The sequence below is a fragment of the Scyliorhinus canicula genome, chromosome 2, assembly GCF_902713615.1.
Source record: "Scyliorhinus canicula chromosome 2, sScyCan1.1, whole genome shotgun sequence".
Taxonomy (NCBI): domain Eukaryota; kingdom Metazoa; phylum Chordata; class Chondrichthyes; order Carcharhiniformes; family Scyliorhinidae; genus Scyliorhinus; species Scyliorhinus canicula.
This window is the reverse complement of record NC_052147.1, coordinates 244,718,411-244,742,126: the sequence shown is the minus strand read 5'-3', so window position 1 is coordinate 244,742,126 and position 23,716 is coordinate 244,718,411. Positions and strand designations below refer to the sequence as shown.

Here is a 23,716-nt window from a genome sequence, read left to right as displayed (position 1 = left end):
TGAAGTTATTGTGAAAATATATGCAGCGTGGGTCATTAATATTAAGAGAAGCAACAATATAATGCAATATAATTTGTGTATACCCTATAGATGATCCCACCACAATTATGAAACAAACCAGAGAGTATAGATTTTATTTTAGCAGCATTGTGCAATATTGTCAATTTTACTGGAAAATATCCCATTAGATATTTTGATCACTTTTGCAGTTGATTGCCTCATGAAACTGAAATAAAATGAAAATTGCTTATTGTCACGAGTCGGCTTCAAATGAAGTTACTGTGAAAAGCCCCTAGTCGCCACATTCCGGTGCCTGTTCGGGGAGGCTGGTACGGGAACATGTTCTGTACATTGCAAAATAAGTGCAGGGTGACAGTCAATTCATATTGGAGGAAATATTCATTACTACGAGCCTGGTTGCAAGAAAACCTTTCAAGTTGTATACTTTTTGACAACCTGTTCTACGTGGAATATAAAAATCTTCTCCATGCTGCAGCTCACACTGTTTTATTGTTGGAGAGTGTAGAAGGTCGCGTATGAGACTCCCAGAAGATATGTTGCCTCCGGGGTGCCAGGGTCACGGATGTCTCGGATCGAGTCTACAGGATTCTTAAGGGGAGGGGAAGCAACCAGAAGTCATGATGCACATAGGCACCAATGACATAGCTAAAAAAAAGGGATGCAGATCTAAAAAGTGATTTCAGGGAGTTAGGTTGGAAGCTAAAGAGAAGGACAAACAGGGTAGTAATCGTAGCATTGCTACTGGTGCCACATGCGAGTGAGGCAAGGAAGAGTGAGCGAGTGCAGCTGAACACGTGCCTACAGGGCTGATGCAGGAGGGAAGGCTTCAGATATGCAGATCATTGGGATGTCCTCTGGGGAAGTTGGGACCTGTGCATGAGGGACGGATTGCACTTAAACAGGAAGGGCACCAATATTCTGGGCAAGAGGTTTGCGAGAGCTCTTTGGGAGGGTTTAAACTAGTTTGACAGGGGGATGGGAACCAGAGCTATGGATCAGAGGATAGGGTAGCTGTTGAATGGGCAGAAATAGTGTGCAGCGAGTCTGTGAGGAAGGATAGACACTTGATAGGGCAATGTTGCACTCAGTGGGATGGGTTAAAGTGTGTATGTTTCAATGCAAGAAGTATCAGGAATAAACATAGAACATAGAACAGTACAGCACAGAACAGGCCCTTCGGACCTCAATGTTGTGCCGAGCCATGATCACCCTACTCAAACTCACGTATCCACCCTATACCCGTAACCCAACAACCCCCCCCTTAACCTTACTTTTATTAGGACACTACGGGCAATTTAGCATGGCCAATCCACCTAACCCGAATAAGGGAGATGAACTTAGAGCATGGATCAGTACTTGGAACTCCGATGTTGTGGCCATTGCTGAGACATGGGGCTGGCTACTCTGTCCTGCTGCGCCACATTTCTGCCCCGACCCACCTGCGGGATTCTCCATTACTCCAGCCGGTCAATGGGGTTTCCCATTGTGGGGCAGCTCACGCCGTCGGAAAACCCCCGGGCGCCGGCAAAACAGAGAAGAACGCCGGCAGAGAATCAGGCCCATGGATTTCACAGGGCAGGAATGGTTGTTAGATGTTCAGGGGTTTAGTTGCTTTTAAGAAGCATAAGGAGGGAGGGAAAAGAGGAGAGGGAGTGGACTGGCAAGAGATTGAGTGACAGCTCCTTGGACCTGTGGTCTCTTATTACCAACAGAAATTCCGCCCTCTTCTTTCATTCTCTGCTTCTTCTCCTTGGCCTCCCGGCACACATTGTCACAAATCGATCAGTGTAGCTGGAAGATCCCTGCACTGTAGCCAGAACAACTGCTCCAGCTCCCCCAATCACAAGTTCCCTCTTTCCCAATGATAGATACTATCTCTGAAGGAGTAGTACGATCAAGACGGAGGGGACCTGTGATTGGAGGAGAAGGAGCAATTATTAACTTATACACTGAATGCTTAGTCTTGTTTTGTCTCACTGCTTTCAACATTGCAGCCAACTGTCTTTGCAGCCTTATGGGAAGATAACACGAGAGCGTCAAATACATTATACAGTAAAGGGCAAAATTCTTAGGAATATAGTCAGTCAGAGATATCTGGGCGTGCAGGTCCACAGATCCTTGAAGGTGGCAACACAAGTGGATAAGGTAGTCAAGAAAGCATATGGAGGGCAGCATGGCGGCACAGGGGTTAGCACTGGGTCTGCGGTGCTGATGACCCATGTTCGAATCCCGGCCCTAGGTCACTGTCCGTCTGGAGTTTGCACATTCTCCCTGTGTCTGCGTGGGTTTCACCCCCACAACCTAAAAGTTGTGCAGGTTAGGTGGATTGGCCACGCTAAATTGCCCTTTAATTAGAAAAAAAAATAATTGGGCACTCTAAATTTATAAGAAAAGAAATCATATGGAATGCTTGCCTTCATTGGAAGGGGCATTGAGTATAAAAAGTCATGCTACAGTTGTATAGAGCCTTAGTAAGGCAACACTTGGAGTATTGCACAGGGTGGAGGGTTCAGTCACCGGGGGCACAGGTTTAAGATCCGTGGGTCAAAGTTTAAATGAGATGGGCGAGGCAAGTTTTTTACGCAGAGGATGGTGGTGGTGGTGGGGGGGGGGGGGGGGGGGGGGGGTTGTGGAAGCAGATACATTAACGTTCAAAAAGCATCTTGACAAACACATAGATAGGATGGGTAACTATGTCTCAATTCTGGGCGTCACATTGTCAGAAGGATGTGGAGGCTTTGGAGAGGGTGCAGAGGAGGTTTACCAGGGTGTTGCCTGGTCTGGAGGGTGTTAGCTATGTGGAGAGGCTGAATAGACTTAGACTGTTTTCATTAGAAAGGCGGAGGTTGTGGGGTGACCTGATAGAGGTTTACAAGATTATGAGGGACATGGATGGAGTGGATGGGCAGGCACTCTTTCCCAGGGTGGAAGGGTCAGGCACCAGGGGGCACAGATTTAAGATCCGTGGGTCAAAGTTCAAAGGAGATGGGCGAGGCAAGTTTTTTACGCAGAGGATGGAAGGGGGGAGGGGATGTGGAAGCAGATACATTAATGTTGTTCAAAAGGCATCTTGACAAACACACAGATAGGATGGGTATCGAGGGATACAGCACAATAAAGTGCTGAGGGGTTTGGCAATGGTTGGTATGTACAGGCTTGGATGGCTGAAGGGCCTGTTCCTGTGATGTATTGTTCTTTTCTTATATTATAACTTGTTCATTTCTTTTTCATACGAAAAAGAAGAGATGTTGGGCGTCTTGAAAAATGTTAATAGATAGAATTTACAGTGCAGAAGGAGGCCATTCGGCCATCGAGGCTGCACCGGCTCTTGAAAAGAGCACCCTACCCAAGGTCAACACCTCCACCCTATCCCCATAACCCAGTAACCCCACTCAACACTAAGGGCAATTTTGGACACTAAGGGCAATTTATCATGGCCAATCCACCTGACCTGCACATCTTTGGACTGTGGGAGGAAACCGGAGCACCCGGAGGAAACCCATGCACACACGGGGAGGATGTGCAGACTCCGCACAGACAGTGACCCAAGCCAGAATCGAACCTGGGAACCTGGAGTTGTGAAGCAATTGTGCTATCCACAATGCTACCGTGCTGCCCACAGTTAAGGTGGATAAGTCCCCAGGGCCTGATGGAATCCACCCCAGAATACTTAAGAGAGGAAATTACTGAGTTCTTGACAGAAATATTTGGATCCAAATTGTCTACAGGTGATGTCCCGGAGGACTGGAGAATAGCCAATGTTGTTCCTTTGTTTAAAAAGGGTAGCAAGGATAATCCAGGGAACTACAGGCTGGTGAACCTTACGTCAGTGGTCGGGAAATTACTGGAGAAAATTCTTCGAGACAGGATCTACTCCCATGTGGAAGCAAGTGGACATATTAGCGAGAGGCAGCATGGTTTTGTGAAGGGGACTCACTAACTTGATAGAGTTTTTCGAGGAGGTCACAAAGATGATTGATGCAGGTAGGGCAGTGGATGTTGTCTATATGGACTTCAGTAAGGCCTTTGACAAGGTTCCTCATGGCAGACTGGCGGGGCCGGGGGGGCGGGGCCGGGGGGGCCGGGGGGCCGGAGGGGGGGGGCAGGGGGGCCGGAGGGGGGGCCGGAGGGGGGAGGGAGGCTGGAGGGGGGGGCGGAGGGGGGGAGGGAGGCCGGAGGGGGGAGGGGGGCCGGAGAGGGCGAGGCGGGGGGCGGGGCCGGAGGGGGTGAGGCGGGGGGGGAGGCGGGGGGGGGGGAGGCGGGGGGGCCAGCGGGGGGCCGGAGTGACCACCGGCGAGCCTGGATCCATCTGCCATGTTTGTGCGGGGCGGCCTGAGGGAGGGCGGCCACCACGCATGCGCTGGTTGGCACCGGCCCAACTGCGCATGCGCGGGACCCGCACTCCTTGATGGCGCCCCCTAGCACATGGCGCCCCGGGCGACTGCCCGAGTTGCCGGTACCTTGAGCCGGCCCTGTACAAAGTTATGAGGGGAATAGACAGAGTGGATAGCCAGAGACTTTTTCACAGGGTAGAGGGGTCAATTACTAGGGGGCATAGGTTTAAGGTGTGAGGGGCATGGTTTCGAGGTGAGGTATGAGGCAAGTTTTTCATACAGAGGGTACTGGGTGCCTGGAACGCACTGCCGGAGGAGGTGGTGGAAGCAGGGATGATAGTGACATTTAAGGGGCATATTGACAAATACATGAATATGATGGGAATAGAGGGATACGGACCCAGGAGGTGTCGCAAATTTTAGTTTGGCAGCATGGTCGGCGTGGGCTTGGAGGGCCGAAGGGCCTGTTCCTGTGTTGTACTTTTCTTTGCTCTTTGTTCATATATAAAATGAAAAGCATTGCTCAGCAATATTTATAGCCTGATCAGCATGGGGAAAAGGGGAACTGACAGCACTGCAGAGCCACTGGCAAACCAGCTTGGCAAACAAATCACCAGAAATAAAAAACAAACTTGCATTTATCCAGTGTGGGAGAGACAGAATCTGTGATTCGAGGAGCAGCTGTCTTTCCCACACCTGTTGCTCCTCCATCATTGTTCTGCTATCAGTTCCCACTCTCAACAACTGACACTTTCACTGATAGTTAATGGTTTCTTTATTAAAAAATCTTGAAAGACGCTGAGAACAGGAAAGATGTTCAGTTGGCCAACTTTTGGTTGCAAGTAAGAATTGCCACCACTGACCTTTGCTTTGTGATTTTCCAGTGGACCTTTGCAACAAAACGGAATGAACTGACAGTTCTACTTTTATTTAAGTTGGTCTTACAGGTCTGAAGTTCTGCCTTTCAGTCCATCCAAGAATGGGAGAACCCTATTAATGACAAGCCCGTGTCCCCATAGCCCGCAGGCTCCAGTGTTTTGCACTTTGTGTCTCTGCTTCTCCTGCATTCTGTTGGTCATTAGTCAAGCACAGAAAAACGGGACTGTTAGTCCAGCAGGTTTGGGAATCCAGGATGTAGTGTTGGAGGAATGTCGGCCCTTGACATTGGTCAATAGGTACAAGCTACTTGCTATCTCTGTGGATGAGAACACCGACCGCAGGGTGGATGGGCAAACTGGCCACACCATAATGGTGCAGGAAACTATTTGAATGACAGAGTGAAAAAGAATGTGGTAGTGATAGGAGACTGTATTAACACAGGATTAGACACGGTTCTCTACATCCATGACTCAACAATCCAAAGATTGTGTCTGGTGCCAAGGTTACAAACACCTCTTCATGGCGAGAGAAAAACTTGAAGTGGGGGGGGGGGGGGGGGGGGGGGGAGAGGGAGAATCCAGTCTTTGTGGTCTGTGCAAGAACCAACAATGTAGGTAGAACCAGAAATTATGTTCTGCTGAAGTATGTTCAGTAGTTAGGGTCCAACTTAAACTGCAGAATATCAAAGGTAATAATCTCTAGATTGTTGCCTGAGCCATGATTCAGGGTCAAGTAGGGAATTAAATGGTGATTCAAAGACTGGTATGGGAGTAAGGGGTTTTGATTCAAGGGGCAGTGGTTGAGTATTGGGGAAAGAGGATACTGTCCCATTGAGATGAACTACAATTAAACTAGGGTGGGATCAGTATCCTGGTACTTTATGATGGACTGTGAATAATGCTTTAAGCTTAAAGAGGGTGTAGAGGGTTCAGATAAAGGGCAACCTGGAAATCTAAAATGAGAAGTCAAGACAATAGAGAATTTAACAATTTGGGTAAAGGGAAGCAAAGTAGGATAGGAATGGATAAAGTGTTTAACAATAATATTTCAAGATCAAATATGTTCCTTGCAAAGACCACTGCAAAATATTGTGCACCTTCTCCTTGATATCTTTTACTTTGGGAAGAGGGAGGCAAAGCATCATGGCAGATTCATGACAATGGTTGCAGAAATGCCTGTATTTCCCCAACTTCAGAATCCTCTATAATGACTGCCTTTTTCCCATTCATTGTTGTTGCCTCTCTGCCCATTACTCCCATTGTCTAAACTGTACTCCCTTAGGGGCAGCACGGTAGCATGGTGGTTAGCATAAATGCTTCACAGCTCCAGGGTCCCAGGTTTAGTTCCCGGCTGGGTCACTGTCTGTGCGGAGTCTGCACGTCCTCCCCGTGTGTGCGTGGGTTTCCTCCGGGTGCTCCGGTTTCCTCCCACAGTCCAAAGATGTGCGGGTTAGGTAGATTGGCCATGTTAAATTGCCCGTAGTGTCCTAAAAAGTAAGGTTAAGGGGTTGTTGGGTTACGGGTATAGGGTGGATACGTGGGTTTGAGTAGGGTGATCATTGCTCGGCACAACATCGAGGGCCGAAGGGCCTGTTCTGTGCTGTACTGTTCTATGTTCTATGTTCTATGTTAGAGGCTGAGACAGGAGAAATTATCGTGGTGAATGAAGAAACAGTAGAGATGTAGACGCCACAAACATCAGAATAAAGGGTAACCAAAGGGCTGATAAGACGAAGGAACGTAAGTAATTAAGCAAAAACAAAATGATTGGAAAAACTGGCAGTAATAACAAATAAGAACCTGAAGGCCTACATCAAAGCCTCCTGTTAGAGTGAGTTCCCAGGGCAGTAGTACCCTACGTTCTATGTTATATTTATATTAGATACGCACTGTTTGCTATTACGCTAGCAAGTAAGTTAGCAAGTAAGTTTCATTTTCATTTAATTTCACACTAAGAATGTATAAATCCAAGCCAAAATGGAGGATAATAAGTTGCAAAGGCATCATGGGGTTTACTTGGCCACATTCATGTAGCAGGTCAGTTTACACAGACACAAACAATGACCCATCAGCAGCTAGACTCGATCAAACCGACAGAATGGTCCATTCAGCAGCTAGACTAGCAGAGATTACGACAGACAGTTGTCTCTGAACAATGGAACCAGCTAACAAAGTCAAGATGAGGAAGTCTCAAGCTTGCGAGCTGTTGTGAAGACTAAGGGACAGTTGCCACAGATCAGGATTAAAATAGTAATATTTATTATTGTTGCAATGAAGTTACTGTGAAAATCCCCTGGCCGCCACACTCCAGCACCTCCAGAGAATTCAGAATGTCCAATTCAGCTAACAGCACGTCTTTCGGGACTTGTGGGAGGAAACCGGAGGAAACCCACGGGGAGAACGTGCAGACACCGCACAGACAGTGACCCAAGCCGGGAATCAAACCCAGTCCGAGGCACTGTGAAGCCTCAGTGCTAACCACTGTGCTACCATGCCGTCATTATTAAGAACCCTCTGCCTGTCCATGAGTAGATCGTGCAGTCCCACCAAATCTAATAATTAATTTAATTGGAACTATATGTAATCTATAATCTGTACGAATGGCTCGGGTGCAGCTGAACTGGGTTGACTAACTGTCTGAAAATGTATAAAATATCAGGGAAGAAGCGCATGGTGTTCCCAACGGCTTACTTCCCACCAGCATAATCAATAAACTGTATGACTTTTGGAGTTGACCGAATGTGTAGTGATTCTTCCAGGAAATGGTAACTGCAGAGATAATGATTTCCCTGGTTATGCTTTTCCAAATTTCCGAGTGTCTAGAAAGATGCTGCAGACTGGAAGTTAGCAAATGTAACAGTGCTCTTCATGTTAAGCGGAAGAGAAAAAAGTGTGGAACCATCGGCCTGACATAAGGGAAATGCGGGAATCTATTATTCAGGAAGTCTTAAAAATGCACTTGAAAAATCCTCAAGTGATGAGACCGAGTCAACATTGTTTTGCTTTCACCACTGGCCTTGAAACTGTGAATGCCCTTGTTTACAGGATAGGAACAATATTTTAGAAGTGACTTTCCTGGGAACGTACTTGCCTTTGCTGCAATGGCAGGATTTCTGCAGGTTCAGGTGATCACTTTATCATATAATCCTGCAATGTTCATCACAAAAAGGGATCCTATTCCCTCAATCTGCAGATTATTTGTGACCACCATAAATTTATTATATGTTACAATAAAGTAGCTTGGAACATTAAGATTGGTTGGGATTGGGTCTTAATTTAAGGTTAAATGAAGGTGGGTCATGACAGCCAGCCTGACAGCCAGCCTGGGTGGTATAATTATTGCAGTAAGAAGTCTTACAACACCAGGTTAAAGTCCAACAGATTTGTTTCGAATCACTAGCTTTTGGAGCACAGCTCCTTCCTCAGGTGAATGGGATGGGTTCCCAAAACATACATATAGACAAAGCCAATGATGTATGACAATACTTTGAATGCGAGTCTTTGCAGGTAATTAAGTCTTTACAGGTCCAGACAGAGCAACTGGAGCGAGGGATAATCACAGGTTAAAGAGGTGTGAATTATCTCGAGCCAAGACAGTTGGTAGGATTTCACAAGCCCTAATCGCAAGCCCTAATTGTTTAATTGTTAGAGATCAAAGAAAGGCTTAGATCTTTACTGAAAAAAGGTATTTATGCTAGGAGACAATGGCAGCAGCCTATGTATTAACAGTGGAGTCTGTGAGCCTCCAACATCCCAAAAAAGTTTTCAAAATATCAAGTTGTGAACTTTCAAGGGTAGCTGACTAGTATTCCAACCTAAATACGAGGCTCATGTGATTTACATTTCATCGGGAAAAATGCTGAGGACACCATTATAAAGAAAAGGTTACAGGCTCTTCTAGAATTCCAGTGAATATCATTGACACACCAAGGTCACACTTGGACTGAAAATAACCAATTCATGGGGAGTTAAATGAGGTTACAAAAGGCAGGGGTGAGAGGAAAAGCCTCGAAAAATAAAATCGCGCTGGGAAGTACAATTCTGAGACTACAAGTTACCAGGCTGAAAAAAAAAGGACAGGAATAAACCCTTCTGCACAAATAATTACACTGGATTTACTCTGGGAAAACTCAATGTCTACGTAAAGGACTGTATAACCTATACCTACGAAGCTTGTTTATTTGGTTGAACTAAAAACAAGTGGGGGATATTCTGTTCTGTAGATTAAAGTAGAAATTGCCTACAAAGATAGTAAGTATTTAGTTAATATTGTTTCAGTAATTTAGAACATAGAACATAGAACGATACAGCGCAGTACAGGCCCTTCGGCCCTCAATGTTGCACCGACATTGAAAAAAAACTAAAGGCCATCTAACCTACACTATGCCCTTATCATCCATATGCTTATCCAATAAACTTTTAAATGCCCTCAATGTTGGCGAGTTAACTGTTGCAGGTAGGGCATTCCACGGCCTCACCACTCTTTGCGTAAAAAACTCACCTCTGACCTCTGTCCTATATCTATTACCCCTCAATTTAAGGCTATGTCCCCTCGTGATAGCCACCTCCATCCGCGGGAGAAGGCTCTCGCTGTGCACCCTATCTAACCCTCTGATCATTTTGTATGCCTCTATAAGGTCACCTCTTAACCTTCTTCTCTCTAACGAAAACAACCTCAAGTCCATCAGCCTTTCCTCCATACCAGGCAACATCCTGGTAAATCTCCTCTGCACCCGTTCCAAAGCTTCCACGTCCTTCCTATAATGAGGCGACCAGAACTGTACGCAATACTCCAAATGCGGCCGTACTAGAGTTTTGTACAACTGCAACATGACCTCATGGCTCCGGAACTCAATCCCTCTACCAATAAAGGTCATCACACCATAGGCCTTCTTCACAACCCTATCAACCTGGGTGGCAACTTTCAGGGATCTATGTACATGGACACCGAGATCCCTCTGCTCATCCACACTACCAAGAATTTTACCATTAGCCAAATATTCCGCCTTCCTTTTATTCTTTACAAAGTGAATCACCTCACACTTCTCCACATTAAACTCCATTTGCCACCTCTCAGCCCAGCTCTGCAGCTTATCTATGTCCCTCTGTAACCTGCAACATCCTTCCGCACTGTCTACAACTCCACCGACTTTAGTGTCGTCTGCAAATTTACTTACCCATCCTTCTGCTCCCTCCTCTAGGTCATTTATAAAAATGACAAACAGCAACGGCCCCAGAACAGATCCTTGTGGTACGCCACTCGTAACTGAACTCCATTCTGAACATTTCCCATCAACCACCACTCTCTGTCTTCTTTCAACTAGCCAATTTCTGATCCACATCTCTAAATCACCCTCAATCCCCAGCCTCCGTATTTTCTGCAATAGCCGACCGTGGGGAACCTTATCAAATGCTTTACTGAAATCCATATACACCACATCAACTGCTTTACCCTCGTCCACCTGTTCAGTCACCTTCTCAAAGAACTCGATAAGGTTTGTGAGGCATGACCTACCCTTCACAAAACCATGCTGACTATCCCTAATCATATTATTCCTATCTAGATGATTATAAATCGTATCTTTTATAATCCTCTCCAAGACTTTACCCACCACAGATGTTAGGCTCACCGGCCTATAGTTACCGGGGTTATCTCTACTCCCCTTCTTGAACAAAGGGACCACATTTGCTATCCTCCAGTCCTCTGGCACTATTCCTGTAGCCAATGATGACCTAAAAATCAAAGCCAAAGGCTCAGCAATCTCTTCCCTGGCTTCCCAGAGAATCCTAGGATAAATCCCATCAGGCCCCAGGGACTTATCTATTTTCACCTTGTCCAGAATTGCCAACACTTCTTCCCCACGCACCTCAATGCCATCTATTCTAATAGCCTGGGTCTCAGCATTCTCCTCCACAATATTATCTTTTTCCTGAGTGAATACTGACAAAAAGTATTCATTTAATATCTCGCTTATCTCCTCAGCCTCCACACACAACTTCCCACCACTGTCCTTGACTGGCAATTTGTTACGGTAAATGTCTCAAAATGTGAAATCTTGATGTGTCCTTCTTTCCATGATAACAGGAATTTTCAATTTATATTTTAAAGTTATCAGTCTTTGCGGGGGTCATGGCATATCATAGAATTTACAGTGCAGAAGGAGGCCATTCGGCTCATCGAGTCTGCACCGGCCCTTGAAAAGAGCACCTTGCCTAAGCCACACCTCCACCCTATCCCCATAACCCAATAACCCCACCAAACCTTTTTGGATCCAATATATAAGGGCAATTTAGCATGGCCAATCCACCTAACCTGCACATCTTTGGACTGTGGGAGGAAACCGGAGTACCTGGAGGAAACCCACACAGACGTGGGCGAACGTGCAGACTCCGCACAGACAGTAACCCAAGCCGGGAATCGAACGTGGAACATTGTGCTATCGTGGTGCCCCATGCTTGTCTGTGCAAGATTTTTTGGAAGCTCACGTGTTTCTTACATTCTGTGCCAAACAAGTCTCCCACAGTTGTTTGCACCTCCAAACAAACAGACTGATTGACTCCCTGGAGACACTCAGGTCTTGGCTGATGAAATAAATGTCTTGCCAATGATGTCAGGAAGGATACAAAAAGAACCAAGAAAGGCTCCACAATGATGGCGGTCTTTTTGAAAAAATTATTCGTTGGTGGGAGGTGGGTGTCACTGGCTGGGCCAACACTTATTACCCATCTCTGAGGGAACTTAAGAGTCAACCACATTCCTGTGGATCAGGAGTCACATGTAGGCCAGACCAGGTAAGGATGACAGATTTCCTACCCTCAATGACATTAGTGAACCAGATGGAGGTTTACGACAATTGCCAATGGTTCCATGGTCCTGATCAGACTTTTAATTCCAGGGGCAGGATTCTCTGATCCTGAGGCTAAGTGTTGACGCCGTCGTAAACGACGCCCTCACGACAGCGTCAACATGGCCTCAGGCACAGCGATTCTGACCCCTACAAGGGGCCAGCGCGGCACTGGAGTGACCCATGTCGCTCCAGCTTCCGATCCCGGCATCAGATGGGCGCTGCGGGTCCGCACAGGCGCAGTGGGACTGGCGAGAATGCCGCGCATGCGCGGTGGCTCTCTTCTCTGTGCTGGCCCCTACGCAACATGGCGTAGGGCAACAGGGGCTGGCAAGGAACAAAAGAGGCCCCAGCCCGAGAGGCCGGCCCGCCAATCGGTAGGCCCCGATCATGGGCCAGGCCACAGCGGACCCCCCCCCCCCCCCCCCCCGGGGTCGGACACCCCCTGCGCCCCCACCAGGCCGCCCCCGGATCCATTAATGCCGAGGTCCCACCGGGTAAGACCAGGTGTGAACGGCGCCGGCTGGACTTGGGTTTTTTTGTACGGCTGCTCGGCCCATCTTGGCATTGGGGTGGCGTTATACGATTCGCGCCCATCCCAGCGATTCTCTGGCCCAGCCTGGGTTGAGAGAATCCCACCCGAGATGTTTATTAAATTCAAGTTTCACCATCTTCCATGGCAGGATTCGAACCCGGGTCCCCCGAGCATGAGTCTGGGTCTCTGGATTACTAGACTAGCGACAATACCACAACATCACTGCCTCCCCCTCTGCTGTGCCTTGCACAACACGGTGCTGCAGAGAGGAGTGGAGCTTCAGGAAGAGGAAGCTGCAGAATACTTGCCATCTCCCATTGAGGAGGAGGAGGAGAAGGAAAGAGGATTTGATGGATGGGAAGAATAATGTGGCCAGGGTGGTTGCAGGTCCACATCTTACTGTCAGAGAGGCACAGGTTTAGATAATGAAAAAGCCTAAAGCTATATGGAACTGTAACCCAAAATGCTCTGAGATCACCACCCTCCAACACAAATCATTCTAAAATCACTCCATCACAGGCACATAATCTACATCGTTGACACTTCTGATGTACCATTGCAATGAAGTATTTTGTACACAGGGGAACCTGAATGCTGCAGCGAAAAGGGAAAGATATATTCTTAGGAAATAGATATAATTTTAGAAAATTCATATTTGTATTTATGTGTGTTGATCATAAGCCATAGCTTTTAAGTTCAGGTTTTAGCTTTAAGTTTAATTGTAATTTATATTTATGCAGTTGTGAGTTGAGGATACTTGACTTTTAGTTTCCCTTTAAAAGATGCCTGCAGTTTAATGAGGTTTTTATGACATTTAAATTAGGAAACCTATGCTGTTGCCTAGCGACAGGGGGCTACAGACAAGAAGAAAGAGAATAGCAGTTTTTTTAGATCAGTTGGAAGAAGGTGGCAATCAAGACAACACCAGATCCACAAAAAGTGCTGGACAAGGAGGACAACGCAAAGGAATAAAACGCTAGTCCCAAACAAAAGAAGGTGCCAAAAAACAGTGGGAGCCAGGAAAATGTTCCAAGGGGACAGCTGAGGCAAAGACCAGGGATAGGGATCATAAACAGATCCTATTCATTGAAGTTAAGAGTGGGAAGCAAAGGCAGAGTCTCCAGGTTAAAAGACAGGGCTTCAGAGTGTAGACCTAGAATAACACAAGTTAGGGGCTGGTTTAGCTCACTGGGCTAAATCGCTGGCTTTTAAAGCAGACCAAACAGGCCAGCAGCACGGTTCGATTCCCGTACCAGCCTCCCTGGACAGGCGTCGGAATGTGGCGACTAGGGGACAGTAAGTTAATTGAAGCCTACTCGTGACAATAAGCGATTTTCATTTCACATGGGCTTGCGAAAAGCCAGGAGGTCTGTGGAGGCAACCAACGGGTGGTGACTCCTTAATGTGGACCTGTGAAGTCGTGGGGTTCTGCAGGCATCGCTAGGTATCTCAGAGATTGCATCGATGCACATTGTGGTCAAAGAGCTAGAAACATCAGAAGAAGTGATTAAAACCCTGGAAATGGATCCTTGGCGAAGATATCCGAGAGAAAGCACCATTTGGGAGAATTTGCCAACGCAAGATCAGAAATTGGAAACCCTCTTGTGAAAGGCAGAGTTCCAGAGAGACTAGTTGGCTCACTTTGTCACAAGAATCTGGGGGAAGTTGATGACAAATCCACGGAAGTTGTTTTGTGTGGCATCTGTCACTTGGTTCCAGACTGTCATACAGAGTCATAGATGTATACAGCATGGAAACAGGCCCTTTGGCCCAGCTTACCCATGCTGCCCAGTTTCTATCACTAAGCTAGTCCCACTTGTCTGCATTTGGCCTATATCACTCTATACCCACCCTGCTCATGTAACTGTCCAACTGCTTTTTAATGGACAAAATTGTACGCACCTCTACCACTGCCTCTGGCAACCTGTTCCAGATGCTCACCACTCTCTGTGTGAAGAAATTTCCCTTCCGGTCTCTTTTGTATCTCTGCCCTCTTACCTTAAACCTATGCCCTCCAGTTCTAAACTTCTCTACCTTTGGGAAAAGATGTCGACCTTATCTATGCTTCTCACTATTTTATAGACCTCTGTAAGATCACCCCTAAGCATCCACACTCCAGAGAAAAAGATCCCAACCTATCTAGCCTCTCCTTATAAATCAGATTTTCAAGTACTGGCAGCATCCTCATAAAACTCTTCTGCACTCTTTCTATTTTAATAATATCCTTCTTAAAATAGAGTGACCAGAACTGAACACAGTATTCCAGGTCTGGTCTTACTAATGTCTTGTACAACTTCAACAAGACGTCCCAACTCCTGTATTCAATGTTCTGACCAATAAACTCATTGTGACTTCTACATTTTCATCCAAATCATTGATATATATAACAAATAATAGTAGACCTAGCACCAATCCCTGAGGCATACCGCTGGTCACAGGCCTCTAGTTTGAAAAACAACCCTCCACAACCACCCTTTGGCTTCAGCCGCAAAGCCAATTTTGTGTACAATTAGCTACCTCACCCTGGCTTCCGTGTGATTTAACGTTTTGCAATAACCTACCGTCTCAAAGTCTAAAGACGTGCAGGTTAGGTGGATTGGCCATTGCCTTTAGTGTCCAAAAAGGTAAGGAGGGGTTATTGGGTTATGGGGATAGGGTGTAAGTGAGGGCTTAAGTGGGTCATTGCACACTCAATGGGCCGAATGGCCTCCTTCTGTACTGTATGTTTTATGTTCCATGCGGTACCTTGGCAAAGGCCTTGCTAAAATCCATGTGGACCAGGTATTTCAAAGTCCGGGTCTGGACCCGTAGGTGGGTCGCGGGCGGGTGTCATGATGATCGTGGAGCCATCCATCGCGGAGATCCCAATTGCACAAATTCAACCGCAACAGCTGCAGCAGCCGGCTTTTAACAATGCCGGCCTTCAAAAAGGCCGCTACCACGTAAAAATAATGTGGTCTCACTATGCATGCCTGCCCGTAGATCATTCAACGTTTTTGTGCAGCACTGGTCCAATTCCTTGGGATAGTAATCCTGTTGCTCACATCTTTCTTGCTGCCACGCCTGTTTTCTGAGGCTGGCTGACCTTCTCCACAAGCAAAGGGCCTTCTCTTCTTACTCTCTTACTGTACTCAATTTGACCTCCAGTGACAAATCTGAGACCTGGGCAGCAGTCTTCACATATTTGCCTTCATGGTGCACCAACTTACTGTTTCCTACTTAGATCTTCAATGTCTCCCTCAGGGCTGCCAATATAAACCCTGGCAGGCTCCCTTCAAATCGAGATCCTTCATTGCTTGCTCAAGCACGTGACTCTGCCGGCCTTTGCTGACTGTGGAACCAAGCGTTCTGATAAAGCCTGCTAATTAATAAAGCAGGCTTCTGGACTTCCGGTTGCGGCTATGCGGAGCTAAGCCACACGTTCGGCAGCTCCCGCTTTAAAAGGACTTGTGGGCTCTTTTAAGGGCCCCAAATAGCGCTGATTCGACACTTCCCGGTGGATAAAGGGGTCTGGAGCAAAACCCCCCGGGATTTATGGTTCGGACTCGAAGTGGGGCGAGGAGAAAAACGGCAGCAGCTGCCCTGGAAAAACGGGGGAAGGTGGACAAAATGGCAGCTAGTGGAGCCCCTGAGGAGTGGAGGCAGTGGGCTGAGGAGCAGCAGGCGGCCCTTCTGCGCTATTTCACGGAGCTGAAAGGGGAGTTGTTGGAATTCCTGAAGGTGACGACGAGTAAGCTGCTGGAGACCCAGACAACCCAGGGTGCAGCGATACTCGAGTTGCAGCAGCAGGCCTCTGAGCGCGAGGAGGAGGTTTCGGCCCTCGTGGGAAGGTGGAGATACACGAGGCACTTCATAAAAAGTGGCAAGATCGGTTCGAGGAGATGGAGCTTCGGTCACGGAGGAAGACCATGCGGTTCCTGGGCCTCGAGGAGGGGCTGGAGGGGTCGGACCTGCCGGCCTATGTGGCCGTGATGTTGAACTCGCTGGTGGGGGCAGGATCCTTCCATCTGCCCCTGGAGCTGGAGGGGGCCCATAGAGTGCTACCCAGGCGGCCTAAGGCGAATGAACCCCCGCGGGCGGTGCTGGTGCGGTTCCATCAGTTCAGTGACCGGGAGTGTGTTCTCCGATGGGCCAAGAAGGTGAGGAGTAGTAAGTGGGAGAATTCGGTAGTGTGTATCTACCAGGACTGGAGTGCGCAGGTGGCCAAGCGGAGAGCCGGGTTTAACCGGACGAAGGCGGTGCTCCATGGAAAGCAGGTGAAGTTCGACATGTTGCCGCCAGCGCGTCTGTGGGTCGCCTACAAGGACCGGCATCACTACTTTGAGTCCGCGGAAGAAATGTGGGCCTTGAGTGGGGGTACTTGTGGGAGGTGTTGAAGAGGTTCGGGTTGGGGGTGGGGTTTATTAAATGGGTGAGGTTGCTGTACGAGGCCCCGATGGCGAGTGTAGCGACAAATGGGAGGAGGTCCGAGTACTTCAGGCTCCACCGTGGGACGAGGCAGGGGTGCCCCCTGTCCCCCTTGCTTTTTGCGCTGGCAATAGAGCCTCTTGCCATGGCTCTCAGGGAGTCGAGGGGGTGGAGGGGTTTGGTGCGAGGTGGGGAGGAGCACCGAGTGTCGCTGTATGCGGACGACTTGCTTTTGAATGTAGCAGACCCGGTGGGGGGAATGCCGGAGGTGATGGAGATTCTTGCTGAGTTCGGGAATTTCTCGGGATATATATTGAGGCAAGAGTGAGCTGTTTGTTGTACACACGGGAGATCAGGAGGAGGGGGTTGGTAGGCTCCCGCTAAAGAGGGCAGTGAGGAGTTTTAGGTACCTGGGGGTTCAGGTGGCTAGGAGCTGGGGGACTCTGCACAAGCTCAATTTTACTAGGTTGGTGGAGCAGATGCAGGAAGAATTTAAAAGGTGGGACATGCTGCTGTTGTCGTTGGCGGGTAGAGTACAGTCCGTTAAAATGACGGTGCTCCCGAGGTTTTTGTTTTTGTTTCAGTGCCTCCCCATTTTCGTTGCAAGGGCCTTTTTTAGGAGGGTGAACAGCAGCATTCTGGGATTTGTTTGGGCGCATGGGACTCCGAGGGTAAGGAGGGCCTTTTTGGAGCGGGACAGGGATAGAGGGGGGCTGGCGCTGCCCAACCTCTCTGGGTACTATTGGGCGGCTAATGTCTCGATGGTATGCAAGTGGGTAATGGAGGGGGAGGGGGCAGCATGGAAAAGGATGGAGATGGCGTCCTGTGGAGGCACGAGCCTGAAGGCACTGGTAACGGCTCCGTTACGGCTCCATTGCCGCTCCCTCCAACGAGGTACAGCACGAGCCCGGTGGTGGCGGCCACCCTCAAAATTTGGGGGCAGTGGAGGAGACACAGGGGGGAAGTGGGGGCTCGGTGGAGGCCCCACTGCGGGGGAACCACCGGTTTGTCCCAGGGAACATGGATGGCGGGTTCCTGGGGTGGCACAGGGCGGGCATCAGGAAGTTGGGAGACCTGTTTATTGACGGGAGGTTCGCGAGCCTTGGTGAACTGGAGGAGAAGTTTGAGCTCCCCCCCGGGGAATATGTTCAGGTACCTTCAGGTCAAGGCGTTTGCTAGGCGACAGGTGGAGGGGTTCCCTTTGCTGCCCCCGCGGGGGGGTAAGGGATAGGGTGCTTTCGGGGGTGTGGGTCGGGGATGGGAAGGTGTCTGACATCTACCAGGTAATGCAGGAGGTGGGGGAGGCATCGGTAGAGGAGCTGAAGGCTAAGTGGGAGGTGGAGCTGGGGGAGCAGATTGAGGAGGGGACATGGGCGGACGCCCTGGAGAGGGTGAACTCCTCCTCTTCATGTGCGAGGCTTAGTCTCATCCAGTTCAAGGTGCTGCACCGGGCCCACATGTCCGGATCTAGGATGAGCAGGTTCTTTGGGGGCGAAGACAGGTGCGTCAGGTGTTCGGGGAGTCCAGCGAACCATGCCCATATGATCTGGGCATGCCCGGCACTGGAGGAGTTCTGGAAGGGGGTGGCGGGGACGGTGTCGAGGTTTGTGGGATCCAGGGTCAAGCCAGGCTGGGGACTCGCGATATTTGGGGTTGGGGTGGAGCCGGGAGTGAAGGAGGCGAAAGAGGCCGATGTCTTGGCCTTTGCGTCCCTAGTAGCCCGGCGGAGGATCTTGCTGCAGTGGAAAGATGCGAGACCTCCGAGTGTGGAGACCTGGATTAATGACATGGCGGGATTCATTAAGTTGGAGAGGGTTAAGTTCGCCCTGAGGGGGTCGGTACAAGGGTTCTTTAGGAGGTGGCAGCCTTTCCTCGACTTTCTGGCTCAACGATAAGGTACTAGGTCAGCAGCAGCAGCAACCCGGGGGGGGGGAGGGGGGGAAAGGTGGGGGGGGGGGGTTTAGGGGGATAGTGTTTAAGTTAATTTGCTTATTGTTAATTTATTCTGTTGTTTATTGGAGTGGGGGGGGTGGGGGGGTTTGTTATATGCGATGTTACGGGTGCCGGGGGGTGTTTATTATTATTATTGTTATTGTTATTATTGTTTTGTTGATATATATTTTTCAAAAAATTCCAATAAAAATTATTTAAAAAAAATAAATAAATAAAAATAAAGCAGGCTTCTGACCAGGAAATGGTCATGTTGTTTCAGCAGGTAGTATTGATCAAATTCCTTCCGGAAACAGAGGCAGTCAATGAAATTTAAACAGAAAGTTGAGGTCAACCTTTTGCCAGGGTCAAAAGAGGTTAATTAGTAGTTATTTTGGTTCAGTCAACCAAGGTAACCTACTCAGATGGTGAGGTGCAAATATTACGTAAAGAAATATTATGTTAGAACAAAGTGAACTCAACCATGACTTTGAATGATTTTCACTCACTGTGTAAAAAAGCAACTTTAAAATCTTATCTTCTTTTCCAATTGTCTTCAAGCAGATTGAAGAAACGCACATGCAAAGAACACAGGTATTCAGTTCCAGATGTCAAGAAGAAACCACTATTGCACCTTTAAATTACACCACCAATCTAATAATAATAATTCCTTTTTGTCACAAGTTGGCTTCAATGAAGTTACTGTGTTAGCTATTTGGGAGTAAGACACACTCCGAAATGTAAGATGATCGTGTTGCTTATTGGATTGACTAGCACAACTGCAGAAAAGACTTTTGAGAAGGTGGTGGTGAGCTGCCTTCTTGAACCGTTGCAGTCCGTGTGGTGTAAATACACCAACATTGCTATTTGGTATTTCCAGGATTTTTACCCAGCAACATTGAAGAAATGGCAATATATTTCCAAGTCAGGTTAGTGAATGACTTGGAGTGGAACTTCCAGATGGTTCTTGCACTTGTCAATACAAACCTGGATATTGCTGCATTTGCCCTTGGACTGCTTCAGTGTATGAGGAGTTGTGAATGGTACTGAACATTGCGCAATCATTAACAATCATTCCCACATCTGACCTTATGAGGGAAGAAAAGCCATTGATGAAGCAGCTAAAGATGGTTGGGCCTAGGACATTACCCTGAGGAACTCCTGCAGTGATGTCCCGGAAATGAGATGACTGACCTCCAACAAAGACAACCATCTCCCTTTGTGCTAGGTATGACTCCAACCAGTGGACAGTTTTCTCCCGATTCCCGGTGACTCTAGTTTTGCTAGGTTTGCTTGATGCCATACTCCATCAAATGCTGCCTTGATGTAAAGGGCAGTCACTCTCATTTCCCGTCTCGTGTTCAACTCTTTTCTTCATGTTTGAACCAAGGCTGTAATGAGGTCCATAGAACTATAATCTACAATCAGAAAGGCTATTCATCCCATTGAGTCTGCACCAACCCTCTGAATGGGCACCCTATCTAGGCCCACTCCTGTGCCCTGTCCCCGCAAACCTGTAAACCCACCTAAACAGCACATCTTTGGACTGTTGGAAAAAGTCTGAGCATTACGAGGAAACCAGTGCAGACAGTCACCCAAGGCCAGAATTGAACCCGGGTCCCTGGCGCTGTGAGGCAGAAGTATTAACCACTGAGTATCCCTGGTGGAACCCAAACTGAGCTTCAGTGAGCAGGTCATTGCTGACTAAGTGCCGCTTAACAGCACCATACAAAGACCCCTTCCATCACTTTACTGATGATCGAGAGTAGACTGGTAGGCTAGAAGTGGGCCAGATAGGATTTTTCTGATTTTTATGTACAAGACATGAAAATAAAATGAAAATCGCTTATTGTCACGAGTCAATGAAGTTACTGTGAAAAGCCCCTAGTCACCACATTCCGGCGCCTGTTCGGGGAGGCTGGTACGGGAATCGAACTGTGCTGCTGGCCTGCTTGGTCTGCTTTAAAAGCCAGCGATTTAGCTCAGTGAGCTAAAGCAATTGCCCACACTGCCAGGTTGATGCCAGTGTTGTAGCTGTACTGGAACATCTTTGCTAGGATTCGGCAAGTTCTGGAGCTCAAGTCTTCAGTAATATTGCTGGAATATTGTCAGTCCCCAGAGCCTTTATCCAGTGCCTGCAGTTGTTTCTTGATATCATGTGGAGTGAATCGAATTGGCTGAAGACTGACAACTGTGATGCTGGGGACCTCTGGAGGAGACTGCAATGGATCATCCACTTGGCACTTTTGGCTGAATATTTTTGCGAATGCCTCAGCCTTGTCTTTTGTATAGATGTGCTGGGTTCCTCCATCATTGAGGATGGGGATATTTGTGGAACTCCTCCTCCAGTGGACTGTTTAATTGTCCACCATCATTCACGGCTGGATGTTGCAGGATTGCAGAGCTTAGATCTGATCTGTTGGTTTTGAGTTCACTTAGTTCTATCACTTGCTGCTTATGTTGTTTGGCATGGAAATGTCCTGTATTGAAATTTCACCAGGTTGACAGCTCATTTTTCGGTATGCGTACCCTCTTGCACTCTCCATTAAACCAGGGTTGAACCCCTGGCTTGGTGATAGTGGTGGAGTGGGGGATATACTGGGCCCCTGTGGTTGCAGATTGTGGGCTGGATTCTGTGGCCCCCCCTGCAGCATGTTACTCGGTGGTGAATCGTTTGCTGATGTCTTCATTCTCTCTTCCCACAGCTTGTTAATGGGACTTCCCACTGAAGTCACCCAATGCCACCTGGAAACCCACGGGCGGGGATGCACTTCCAGTGGGAAATGAGAATTTCAATGGCCGGAGAATACTGGCCTGTGGCTGAGGACAATTGTGCTGCTGCTGATGGCCCACAGCAACTTATGGATGCCCAGTATTGAGTTGCTGGATCTGTTCGGAATCTATCCCATTTAGCACGGTGGTAGTGTCACACAACACGATGGAGGGTATGCGCAGTGTGAACATAGAACATAGAACGATACAGCGCAGTACAGGCCCTTCGGCCCTCGATGTTGCACCGAAGATGGGACTTTGTCTCCACAAGTACTGTGCAGTGATCATTCCTACCGATACTGTCATGGACAGATGCATCTACGGCAGGCTGATTGGTGAGAACAATGTTCAGTACCATTCTGGTCTGTCCCCAGTCAAGTCTTTATCCAAACTGCAGTGAGAACAGATGCTTGACTTCTGTTTGCATCCCAATCCAAAACTCAATTAAACTGCTCTTCCCATCAATTACACCATCTTATCAAGCTGAAACACAATGGGTGGGTTTCTCCATCCTACCACAGCAGACACAGGGAGAATGTGCAGACTCCACACAGACCGTGACCCAAGCCAGGAATCGAACCTGGGACCCTGGAGTTGTGAAGCAACAGTGCTCACTACTGTGCCACCGTTCCGCTTCTTTCTTCCCCTTTCGTTATTTTGCATTATGTATCTGATTTGACATTGGATTGAATATTCTAACTGCCAATTCCTGGTTCATACTCTGTGCTGCTCAACAACAATCTTTCAATCTGATTGCTCAAGCATATGCACTGTTGCATGCCTTGATGAGTCATGTCACACAAGTCCCATAGAAAGTGCCATGCTTTTTTGTCTGGTTGACTGATAGTATAATAATAATCATTATTAGTGTCACAAGTAGGCTTACATTAACACTGCAATGAAGTTACTGTGAAAATTCCCTAGTCGCCACACTCCGGCACCTGTTTGGATACTCTGAGGGAGAATTCAGAATGTCCAATTCACCTAATAAGCACATCTTTCAGGACTTGTGAGAGGAAACCGGAGTGTCCAGAGGAAACCAATGCAGATAGGGGAACAACTTGCAGACTCCGCACAGACAGTGACCCAAGCCTGGCATTAAACCCAGATCCCTGGCACTGTGAAGCATCAGTGCTAACCACTGTGCTACCGTGCCGCCCAAGCAACTGGCTGTGTAGAAGCCGATAGAAACTTTATGGAGAGGCAGCAGGGTGGCACAGTGGTTATTTCTAAACTACCATTCAGTCCTTTTGTGAATTCTTTTTGTCCACTGCTTTGTTTCATCAACAATAGAAGCTGGTTTAGCTCACTGAGCTAAATCACTAGCTTTTAAAGCAGACCAAGCAGGCCAGCAGCACTGTTCGATTCCCGTACCAGCCTCCCCGGACAGACGCCGGAATGTGGCGACTAGGGGCTTTTCACAGTAACTTCATTGAAGCCTACTCGTGACAATAAGCAATTTTATTTTATTTTATTTATCTACCTCATCATAACCTTAATATCTCTCTCAAGTCACCTCTCAACCCTCTCAAACTCCAATAAAAAGTCATACATTTTCAAGTCTTCCTTTCATCCATTAAATGTACTAATGAATTTGCACTGCATATTTTTGATTACTTAATATTCTATTATCTGATGCAAATAATACTACAAACGTGACAAAACCGAGGTCTTCTACGAGTTCAGCATTACCTCACAGCTTCTGATTTCTACACCACTGCACATAAAACCAAGAACTTAATTAATCATGTTTATTACCTTAGCTACCTTTGAATACTGGTGTATCTACACACTGAGGCTCCAAAGAGAATTCCAAAGATTCACCACCCTCTGAGTCAAGAAATGCTTGTTTATTTCAGTCTTTAATGGCCTGCCCCTTATTCTGAGGCTGTGTCCCCCGGTTGCACACTCACCTGTCAAGGGTTAATAATCTATCACATCTACCCTGTCACGGTAGAATTTAACAATTTTCTAAGTGATCAACTGTTATTCTTC

The 23,716-nt window shown here is 47.7% G+C and overlaps 1 protein-coding gene across 5 annotated transcripts in view; it reads right to left on the bottom strand.

Moving 5' to 3' along the window:
• The window catches only part of thsd7ba (thrombospondin, type I, domain containing 7Ba), a 1,373,128-nt gene that overhangs the window by 384,527 nt on the left and 964,885 nt on the right, over positions 1–23,716 (bottom strand). The window lies entirely within an intron of this gene.